The sequence below is a fragment of the Desmodus rotundus genome, chromosome 9 (genome assembly GCF_022682495.2).
Source record: "Desmodus rotundus isolate HL8 chromosome 9, HLdesRot8A.1, whole genome shotgun sequence".
Lineage (NCBI taxonomy): Eukaryota > Metazoa > Chordata > Mammalia > Chiroptera > Phyllostomidae > Desmodus > Desmodus rotundus.
The window spans coordinates 82,992,323-83,004,250 of NC_071395.1; the positions used below are offsets into that span (position 1 = coordinate 82,992,323).

General features: G+C 43.7%; 1 pseudogene; it reads left to right on the forward strand.

Annotated features, from left to right (window-relative positions):
• The first annotated feature begins 8,036 nt into the window (after positions 1-8,036).
• On the forward strand, positions 8,037-8,974 carry LOC112308673 (protein L-Myc pseudogene; annotated as a pseudogene).
• Positions 8,975-11,928: the final 2,954 nt, after the last annotated feature.

Here is an 11,928-nt window from a genome sequence, read left to right on the forward strand (position 1 = left end):
ACCCAGCACTGGCACTGAATTTGAACCTGTATCAATCTGGTGAACACCATTTGCCCTTACTTGATGACTCACTGAGAACCCACCTCATGCAACTCACATCCTGCCAAAGGCTTTTTCAGTGACTGAGACTAACAGGCAGCTAGAACAGATGGATCTCAGAGGTCCTTGGGCCTTTAGCTGACCTGCCCTTGGGTTCAGTGCTAGTGAAAAACAGTCTTAGTGTGCAGCTTGGTCCCTCTGATGTATACCCAGGCCCAACAGAGGCAGTCAAAAACTCTGGATCACTTTGTAGCACCAAACAAGCAGCCTAGGACCAGTCACGGGCAGTGTCTGACATTAACTGGCACCGGAGTCCCTTCCAACGGGCCCCAGAACCAACACACCCAGTGGAGGACTTTGGACCACATCAGAGAAAGACCTAATTAGCTCCACAAGTGGCACACCCAAACGGAGATTTTGGCGGTAACCAGACTATGCTTAGGTGAATCCTAAGCATAGGATTTGTGGGGCCTGCCCCCACACAGCAGCTTGAACACTGTGGTTGGGGCTGATCCTCATAGTCAGCCAGCCAGAGGGTCAACCCCACCAACAACGGGGCCAACAGCAATCAAGGCTCAACTACAGCAAGAAGGCTCACATAACCCATACAAGAGACATCCTTGAGCCCCTAGCTCTGGTGATCAGGAAGAACTGTGCCACTGAGTCCCACAAGACACCAACTACATTGGGCCACCATAGCAAAACTGGGAGACCTAGCAAATCTATCTAAAACACAGAAACAAATACGGAGAGGCAGCAAAAATGGGGAGACAAAGAAACATGCCTCAAGTGAAAGATCAGGACTAATCACCAGAAAAAGAACTAGATAAAATGGAGGCAAGCAATCTACCAGATACAGAGTTTAAAATAATGGTTATAGGGATGCTCAAGGAACGGGGGAAGAATGGGTAAACTCAGAGAGAACTTAAACAAAGAAATAGCAAGAATAAAAAGGACATAGGAATTGTAAAAAGAGCCAGTCAGAAATGAAGAGACAAAGAAAGACATTACATGATGAAATAGAGATCAATACAACAAGAGGACATAACCCTTGTAAACATGTATGCACCCAGCAAAGAAGCACCTAAATATATAAAGCAAATCTTACTGGACAAAGAGGAAGAGACAGGCAGTGGTACAGTCACAGCAGGGGACTTTTAACACCCCACTGACATCAATGTATAGATCTTTCAGACAGGAAATCAACAAGAAAGCAAGAGCTGTAAATGACACACTAGACCAGATAGATGTACTTGATATTTTCAGAGCATTTCACCCCAAAGAAGTAGAAATTCCATTCTTTTTAAGTGCACATGTAAAATATTCTAGGATGGACCACATGTTAGGACACAAAACAAGTCTCAATAAATTTTAAAAGGCTGAAATTATATTAAGTATCTTCTCCAGTGACAATGGTATGAAACTAGAAATCAATTACAAAAAAAAACCTCCTGAAAAACATATAAACATAAAAGGTGAGTAATATGTTACTAAACAATGAACAGGATAACAATGAGATCAAGAAAGAAATCAAAACATACCTTGAGAAAAATGAAAACACAACCAAAGCTATGAGACACAGCAAAAGCAGTCCTAAGAGAGAAATTCATAGTATTACAGGTCTACCTCAAGAACCAAGAAAACTCAAGTAAACAATCAAATTTTACACCTAAAAAAGAACTAGAAAAAGTACAACAGACAAAGCCCAAAGTGAGCAGAAGAAAAGGAAATAATAAAGATCAGAGTGGAAATATGTTGGGAACCGCCCTGCCTGGTTTCAGAAGCTGTAACCCCCCATGGCTAAGGCTGAGTAAAGAGACCTTGGGACCATAAGCCACTAAAGAGACAAAGTTTATCTCTCTGGCAGGAGCACCACCTTTGCCCACTTTACTTCACCCTGTCTGGCCCCCAGTGCATGACCATAAGCCAATGACGGGTAAGATTCCTCAAGGAAGGGATGACCTAAGACAGGCATGGTCACAAAGAGACCCTCAGGAAAGGACTCGGGGGGCTATAGAAAAAGGGGGTGATGGACCCTCACCCCTCGGCTTTGACAAAGCCTGAGTCCTCATTCTGTGAGAAGTCTCCTAATCTCTTGGCTGCCTTACTTCCGTGCCTGACTTAAGCCTGAAACAATGACAGAGGGTGGGGCAGCCCTGTGCTGGAAAGGGCAGATTCCCCAGGGCAATCAGGCCTAAGAAAGAATGCATAAAACCCTGTGAAACCTGCTTTGCTAAGAATGCCCGAAATTCTCTGATAAGGGTCCAAGCATGAAATGAGTTTGTTTCCCAAAGTTTTATTGCCCTTTAGCCAACTGACCCTGACTCATAATAAGCCCTCAGAGTTCTTTGTATGCTATCTATTGTTTGATCCTTACTGCCTGACAATGATTGATGAGCCTTACCTGTATTCCTGTTAAAATTGAACCCAATAAAAGCCCACTGAGGAAAAGGCTCTTGGTCCTTCTCCTTTGAGAGATCAGCCACCTTTCCTCCCCAAGCAGATCATGTCTTGGTAGACTTACTCTCATCGTGGTGGATGGGGGGGGGGTACTTTGGGCAGAGAAATAAACAAAATAGAGTCTAAAAAAAATATACAATAGTCAATGAAACCAAGATTTGGTTTTGAAAAGATAAACAAGTTTGATAAAGCTTTAACCCAGACTCATAAATAAAAAAAGAGAGAGTACCCAAATAAATAAACTCAGAAGAAAAGAGGAAGTAACAACTAATACCCCAGAAATACAAAGAATTATAAGAAGATATTACCAACAACAATATGCCAAAAACTGGACATCTGGAAAAGATATATAAATTTCTAGAAACATACAATCTTCTAAAACTGAATCGAGAAAAAACAGAAAATCTAAACAGACTGATTACAACGAACAAAACTAACCAGTAATTAAAAAGCTCCCAACAAACAAAAGTCCCAGACTGGATGGCTTCTCAGGTGAATTTTACCAAATATTCAAAGAAGAACTAACACTTATCCTTCTCAACTATTCCAAAAAATTCAAGGACAGAAGAGACTCCAAAGTTTAGTTTATGAGACCAGCATTCTCCTAGTTCCAAAACCAGATAAAGACACTACAAAGAAAGAAAATTATAGACTAACATCCCTGATGAAAACAGATGCAAACATCCTCAACAAAATATTAGGAAACTGAATTCAACAATCCATTAAAAAGGTCATACACTATGATGAAGTGGGATTCGTTCCTGAGTTTCAAGGTTGCTACGGTATCTGCAAATCAGTTAATGTGACAAACCACATAAACTAAATGAATAATAAAAATTATATAATCACATCAAGAGATACAAAAAAAGCTTTAGACAAAAATCCAGTACCCATTTATAATATAAACTCTCAGCAGAGTGAGAATAGAGGGAACATACCTCAACTTACACAATAAAGGCCACATATGACAAACCATGGCTATCATCCTCAACCAGCTAAAACTGAAAGCATTTCCTTTAGGATCAGGACACTTAAGTGGAAACACTGTAATTGTTTACAGTGTGCTCACTTCCACTCTTATTCAACATAGTGCTGGAAGTCAAAGCCACAGCAATCAGAAAAAAGAAGAAATAAAAGGCACCCAAATTGGAAAGGAAGAAGTAAAACTGCTATTACTCGATGACATGATACTGTATATACAGAACCCTAAAAATTCCCCCCCAAAACTACTAGAACTAACAAATGGATTCAGTAATGTAGCAAGATACAAAATACATATTCAGAAATTGGGTGCATTTTTATACACAAATAATGAACAATCAGAAAGGAAAACCAAGAAAAATCCCATTTACAAATTGCATCAAAAAATAAACATCTAGGGATAAATTTAACCAAGAAGGTAAAAGACCTGTACTCAAAAAGTTATAAAACACGTAAGTGGGAACATATACCATGCTCATGGATAGGAAGAATTAATATCATTAAAATATCCATATTACCCAATCTATAGGCTCAATGTGATTCCTATCAAGATACCCATGGCATATTTCACAAAACTAGAAAAAAAATACTTCAGAAATTTATATGGAACCACAAAACACTCTGAATATCCATGGCAATCCTGAGAAAAAAGAACAAAGTTGAAGGTATCATGTTACTTGATATCAAACTATACTATACTATATGGCTATAGTAATCCAAACAGCATGGTACTGGCATAAACACAGACACAGAATTCAGTGAAACAGAACAGAGAGCTCAGAAATAAATCCATGTCTATATGGGAAATTAATAGTTGACAAACAAGGCAAGAACATGCAATGGGGTAAAAAACAGTGTATTCAATAAATGGTGTTGGGAAAATTGAACAGATACAGGCAAAAAAGGTGAAAGTAGACCACCTTCTTATACCATATACAAGAATAAACTCAAAATATATTTAATATTTAAATGTAAGTCTCAAAACCATAAAACTCCTAGAAGAAAACATAGGTGGGTAAAATCTCAGATATTTCTTGTAGCAATATTTTTTTTGATATATTTCTTTGGGCAAGGGGAAAAAAACCCCAAACAAATAGAAATACATCAAAGTAAAAAGGTTTTGCACAGCAAAGGAAAGCATCAACAAAAAAGACAACCTACTGAATAGAAGATATTTGCTAATGATACACCGATGAGGGTTCAATATCCAAAATTTATAAAGAACTTACACAACTCAACATAAAAAACCAAACAATCCAATTTAAAAAATGAGCAGAGGACCTGAACAGCCACTTCTCCAAAGAGGATATACAAATGGCCAATAGACATATGAAAAGATGCTCAAAGTCACTAATCATCAGAGAAATACAAATTAAAACCACACTGAGATATCACCTCTCACCTATCAGAATGGCTGTCATCAATGAATCATCAAACAACAAGTGTTGGTGAGGATGTGGAGAAAAGAGAACCCTCATGCACTGTTGGAATGCACATTGGTGCAGTCACTATGGAAAACAGCATATTTAAAAATATTAAAAATGAGACTGTCTTAGAATCCATTTCTGAATATATATCAGAAGAGGCACAAGCACATATTTCAGATGAGAAAGTCAATTTCTGACACGTGAGCTCAATCCCACAGCACTCTGATAAGCTGGTTGAAAACCTGAAGTCACAAGCTTGGATGCAGACCAGCTATGTTATCTTTCAAGATAGCGAAGCTCGAAGATGATTAATTTTTGCTTTCGTATTTATCATTGTGTCTGTCACTTCTGAGTCAGAGACCAAGACCCGGGAAAGTATATAGGCTGGGGTTAGGTGAAAGTGAATAGTAACATACCCATTTATGGAAGTGGGAAAGTGCCTGTGGTTCTAGAAGTTTATCTTACCTGCCAACCAATACTTGAAAGCAAGTGCCTGCCAACCCAAAGAGCTGGCCTCCAAGTGACTCTTGTTTCTCTGCCTCAGGTAGAAAGAGCTCTAGTGGCACAATCACATGATAGCTCTCTCCATCTTCAACACACATGCACAGACACACACACTCACCAACATGTATGTAGTACTCAGAGCCCACCAAGGGAGAGAGGCCCCTTTCCTCCGTGCTTGGCTGGCATTGCCAGTAGCTGGGTCGAGGACTGGGGGTGGAGAGCATTATTGTTGAGAAGAAATCAGTCTCCCTCATCAACTCCACAGTGCCTGTAAGGGGCTCCTCCTCTGTTCATCATTCACTGCTTCTCTGAGTTATGGGCAAATGGTCACTGCATGAGTCACCCTTTCTCCAGAACTGTCTGAGACCTTAGCACAATCTGGCAAGGAGAGGACAGAGGGTAAAGAAGGGATGGTAACTGTTCAGCCCCCAAATCCCAGCATCAAACAGCTGGACCAGACCATGGGCCAGAGAGCCCAAGGTTACCTTCAAAGCTGAGAAAACAAGTCTTGTGTACCTGGTCCTCCAGATTGGAAGAAGTTGGCCTCTTGCCCAATGTGAAGTCAAAGAAGTCTACACTGACAGTCCCATTTCAGCCCAAGAAGGATAATCGCCCTGTCCTGCCCCACACATACAAATGTTCCAACTCCCTACCTGCTTCTGGCTAGCCAGGGGTGGGGAGGAGCAGTATCTTAAAGTCTTCCTGGCTCAAAAGGAAAGAAACAAATCCCAAAATAAACCTCTCTTACATAGCAAAGGCAAAATCCAGGTTCTGAAAATTCAAGTTCTTCCCCTTTGGAAAATCTGGCTGCTGTGTGCTCTGCAAACTCCCATTGCAGCGGATATGATGTTGGAATATAACACACTGTTGGGGGTCCACAGAACCCTTGCGGGCAGGGCCTTGACCTTATTCATCACTGTAATACGAAGGGCATAATAGGCACTCAATAAAACACTTGCCAAATCATCAACACTTGCCAAAACACTTGCCAAGGAAGGAATGTCAAGTGCTCAATTTTCCACATGCAGTTGATGTAACCCAATTCCATCATAAAGAACTATCTCCAAGATATGAAAAGACATAATGACTAGACTACATGGATGTAGGAGGCCCAAACCCTCAACTTTTAAATAAATGCATGAATCATCAGTGGAAAAACAAAGGTTATGTCCTACAGACCCAGTGAGCTGGTTTGAGGTTACATTCGCTCCTGTGACCTGATTGTTCTAAGTAGTCATGGGCATCTGGAAGTAACCCTCACCACACCCAGCAACTCAGAAGAAATGGGGAAGCGAATACATAGAAGTGTGCTTTGGATTAAAAGTGGCTATAGCCTTGGAACTTGCATTACAAAATCAAGAAGAATTAAAAAAAAACCATCTTGAATTCCAATGGAAGCCGCATTTCTGAGGCGGGTGGTAACAACACAGAGCACGAGACCAGGCATGTGTTTTTCCAACCTCTGTTCCCAAGGGTGGAGTCTGATACCCCTCACTACTCATGTCTCATCTCCAGCATGGGATGAATTAAAAGAACTACTATCAATGCTTCTATGGTTTTGGGCTACTCATCATTAAAATGGAATGGACACTTGCGCAAAAGCGAATGCTCTGGTGTAGGGGTCAGCCTATAGACTGCCTAGGGAGGAAGTGTGGTACAGGGCAGAGAATCATGGCTTTGCACTGAAGCAATCTTGGGACCACACCTCAAATATGTCGCTTGTTAGCCTGATCCCTGCAGCAGGTAAGTCATTTAACGTCACTGAGCATCAGGTTTCTCGCCTAGAAAAATGCTAATAGCAGTACGCACTTAATATGAGTATTGCAAGGATTAAATGAAATACCGTATATCAAATGTCTCACCCCTAATGAGTCCAATTTTCTTCTCCTTCTTTCACCCAAAACTCCACAACCTAGCTGAAAAAATGTTGTGTTACATACATACAAGAGAATAGTCCTGGGCCAGAGAAAAGAAGGACATCTTACCATCTGTGACAGCGTGGGTGGACCTGGAGGACATTTCGCTAAGTGCAACAAGTCAGACAGAAAACGGCAAATGCCATATGATTTCATTTACATGTGGACTCTAAAGAACAAAATGAATGCACAACCAGAAGAGAACCAGACTCATGGATTCAGAGAACACACTGATGTTTGCTGGAGGGGAAGGGGTTTGGGGGACCAAGTGAGAACGTGAAGGGACTAAGAAGTGCAAATTGATAGTTACAAAATAGTCACAGGGATGTAAAGTACAGCGTAGGGAATATAGTTGGTAATATTGTAATAACTATGTACAGCGCCAGGTGGGTAGTGGAAATATCCTGGGAATACTTTTTAAAGTATGACTGTCTAACCAGTATGTTATGAACCTGAAGCTAATAGAAAATATTGATTTTTTTATTTTTTAAACTGTGATTAAAAAATAAAATTTAGGTGCGTGTGCGGGCTGCTGGCCTGCTCCCAGCTGGCCAGGAGCAGGTCTGCTCCAGTGGTGGGCAGCCAGAGTGAGGGAGCAGGCAAGGACTTTGACTGGTGCCAACACTATTTCTACGGCTCTGACTCGCAGGGTATTTCTACTGCTCCACTGTCCCCAGTGCGGACATCTGGAAGAAATTTGAGCTGACACATGTGTGCCCCACGTGACTGCCCTGGAATTGGTTCCCCAGAATCATGTCCTGGTGCTGGCTCCAGGCATGAGGCAGACCCTGGAGCCACTGGAAAGGTTGGGGCAGACACTATGCCACCATCCGCTGCCGTGACTGCATGTGGAGTGGCTTCTCGGCCCCAGGGGAACAGCTGGAGACAAAAGTGAGCTGGTAAGTTACTGTCTGGCCCTGGGGGAGCCCCATCCAAGGTGCCAGCTACCCCAGATTGTGTTCCCATCCTCCAAACCTGCTGTCCCCTATCTGATGGGTGAGCCCAAGATCCAGCCTGCTCTGGGTCTGAGAGACTGAGGGATTTAGAAGGTGAAGACATTGATGTTATGGCAGTGGAGAAGAGACAGTCCTTGGGTGTCTGGAAGCTGGTCACCATCACAGTGTAAGCAGACTGTTCGGACCCCTGCATGAAAGGCTTCCACATCTCCTTCCATCAGCAACGATGCAACTTCGACACCGGTTTTCCTCTAGAAAGCTGCTATCCAGGAGGGGCTCCAGACCAGTCCCCAAGAAGAGGCTCTGGAGAGAAATGCCCAGAGGGAACGGAAGATGAAAGGCATGAAGAGGTTGTGAGCCCTCTGCCTATAGAAAGCCAGGCTCCCCGGTCCTACCATCCCAAACCTGTCAGTTCTGGCACGGAGGATGTGACCAAGAGAAAGAGACACAACTTCCTGGGGCACAAAATGCAGAATGATCTCCTTTCAAAGTTGTTGGCTGGGTACCCACCCTGGCCAGCTGCTCCAAAGCTTCCAAAGTGGTGTTCCTGAGCAAGGCCTTGGAATACTTGCAAGCCTGGTTTGGGGCCGAGAAGAGGAGGATGGCTATGGAGAAAAGGCAGCTCTGATGCAGGCAGCAACAACTGTAGAGAAGAATTGCTCAGTGGCTACTAGCTGACCAAAAGGCCTGACTTCTCTGTCTTACAAAGACCCAAGTTTACTTTCTAGCCTTCCCTCCCCCCCTTAGTAAAATTTGCTCATTTTGGTTATGGTGGGATAGTGTCACAGTTGATCCCAGGATGCCCATAATAAGGGCTTGCATTCTTGGAAGCCTGGAAACCCAGCCCTCCCATTTCCCTGACCCATGGGAGTGATGTGTCTTCTCTGGAGCCTCTGGCTTCTCAGGCAGCCAGCTGACAGAGGAGCCCTGGGATCTGCCTAGCTCACTAGCTCTGAAGAATCGCATACATGGTCAGGGGTCTGTGAGGCTCTGACCTGCATGAAACCTCACACTCTGGATGAGTGTTGGGTGGGGAAATGATGCTCCCACTGCTGTCTCTGGGGTGATACTAGGACAGCTGGGCCTGAGGCTCCCTTTTCCAAGAGACACACGAGATGTCTTGGATGAAGACAAGCTTGCAGACTTGATTAACATGGACCATTACCTCACTGTCAGACACTTCACCGTAGCTGAGGTGTTGGACCTTTAAATGAGTGTGTGTTCTTACTGTAAGGTAGCAAGGAAACCTGATACAAGCCAGAGCCCTTGAAAGGGGCATTATCTTCTTGTCTTTGCACCTAATCAAACCTAACCCCAATAACCACAGCCTCCTATACCCAAACTTCTCATCTCAGGAAGGTGGAGGAGAAAGGGTGGTCAGAAAGAAAATAAACCAGACATCTTTGTGTAAACCGTAACCTAGATGTGCAGTAAATGACCTCCACTTCCTACCCAAGGGACAGTTCACAAGGGTCCCAAGAGCCACTCTTAGGAGCTATTCTCACCCAGTAATGGGAAGCTTCTGGTTGGAATAGAAAGAGGACACATCTTCAGACCTCTGTCCCATTGGATGGGAAACGGGGGTATCTGTTCTACCCCTGAAGTTTATTTTGTATATATGTCTGAGTAACTATGTCAAAGTTCTGTATATATACATATATATGTGTGTACACAGGGTCCAGCAGAAGTAAGGCCTACTTGAGTGTGGTTGGTAGGGTAATAATATCAGTGTAATAATTTATAGTTTTCGTTTGAACATTTCACCTAAAATGTCATATGGTGTGCTTGAATGTGGTATTGTTATGTTACAGAATTACATGCTTGTGAGTCTGTAATAAAAAACCAGGGGCGTCATTTGTGCTGGGCGCTGTATCATGATGCTAGGTGACACCCTTCCTCCTCCTCTCAGCGCTGCCTTGAGGACGTTTAAAGAGCTTGGGCTCTAGTTTCTTTGTCTCAAATCCCTCTGGGGCCTTTCCTCTGAGGGAGAGACCATTCTGTCCTCACAAGGGACTTTTTCTTTCCTCTGCCTTTGTGATGCAACACGCACCACAGCACCATTTTCCCACAGCTCAGAGATATTTCCCCAGACACAGGGAAATGGGTCCCAACCTGGAGGTGGCTTGGAGTCCTGGATGCGAATGTGTTCCCTTGCTAGGTGTCTCCCATCTTGGAATCTTTTTGCAAGGCAGATAGATGTCAGGCGCCTCAGGGGTGGGACTATACAGCTTTCTCTTTCCCAGGTCCTTCTCATTCAATCCCTGACTTCCAAGTTTAAGTGCTACTAGAACACCTGTTTTTTCTTGTGCAATTCCAAGGAGCTTGCTGACTCCAGCCACCCTGGGGCCTCTGCCAGCCTGACATGAGTCAGATCCCCTTTCCAGAATCTGGGCCCTTACTGGGAAAGCTGCTGGGAAAATGCAGTGCTCCAGAAGGTGGCCTAGCTTCCAGGACCTCTGCTTAATGGACCATGATGGATTTTGCCCCAGCTGGACTTGGCATCTCCAAGTGGATTCCAGGTATAGCCCCCAGTCTGTGAAAGGAACCCAACCCTACTGGTGTCTAATGGGCAACCTCAGGAGCCCCTAACCCTAGCCTGGAAGAAGGACTAGCCCCTTCAGAACTGTGCCCAGGGCAGCAGGGGCCTGCTGGCTGTGGGCTTGAAAGTGGGGGAGGTGAGGATGGTAAAGGGCAGTATGTGGCCCGGGAAAGCCAGAAGCTACTTCCAGACCTACTGTGCATGATGGGCTGTTTCTGACATTGCTTCCTGGCCTCAGAGAACCCCAGTGAAAGTTGGGGAAAAGTCTCTTTACCTTTCAGAACATGGTGTTTGGGGAGCCAACTGATTTCTGGAACTGTCTTTGGAGAACAGGTGGGATGTAGGTTACTGATGTCTCACCTGAAGAGCTTGTGTTTTATAAGCCGCTGTTGGGTATCATGCTGGGAGCGGTCTTTTTTCTACACTGTATTTTAATATGCCTTTTGCAAAGTGGTATTGTTTTATGCAAGAAAAAAGCTCTTGGCAATGAAAAAAAGAAAAGAAAATTTAAAACAAAGTCAAACAAAACCTTCCACATTTCACTTGTTTTTCTCAGGGCGGGGAGCGGGTGTAAATTTATTTACATGAAGGCCTTAAGAAGGCATAGAAGTCACATTTGGTGACAAATTTAACAAAATGTATAACTGAAATAAAGCTGGAATTTTTGTTCTTTTTTATCTTTATCCCTTAGCTAATATTTTCCTTTCAGAGCCCAGCACAGTGCTGGGTATCGTGTAAGGACTCACAGAATAAATGCTGAATTGAGATGCGTCCAAGGGAAGACAGGCAAATTAAATTCCTCGTTTAGTCAACTCTCATCCTGAAGCCTTGGCTCCGACCTCCTGCGGTTCAGTTCAGTCCAATGTTCAGAAGCGCTGGTCTGCCCTGGGCACTCAAGGAAGCATGAGAGTGGCTGTGCGTATGTCCCTGGTCCCTTCTGGTTGCTGACAGTCTGGAGAAGGGCTTATGGGGGGATGGGGAGTGGAGAGATGTGCAAGCAGAGCGCTTCGGTGTTTTCTATGTTGTGATCTCTCTTCCTCCCGCAGCGGTCATATTCCCCCAGCATGCACCTTCTCTCTGTCTGTATTGACCACTGCATGTGGACG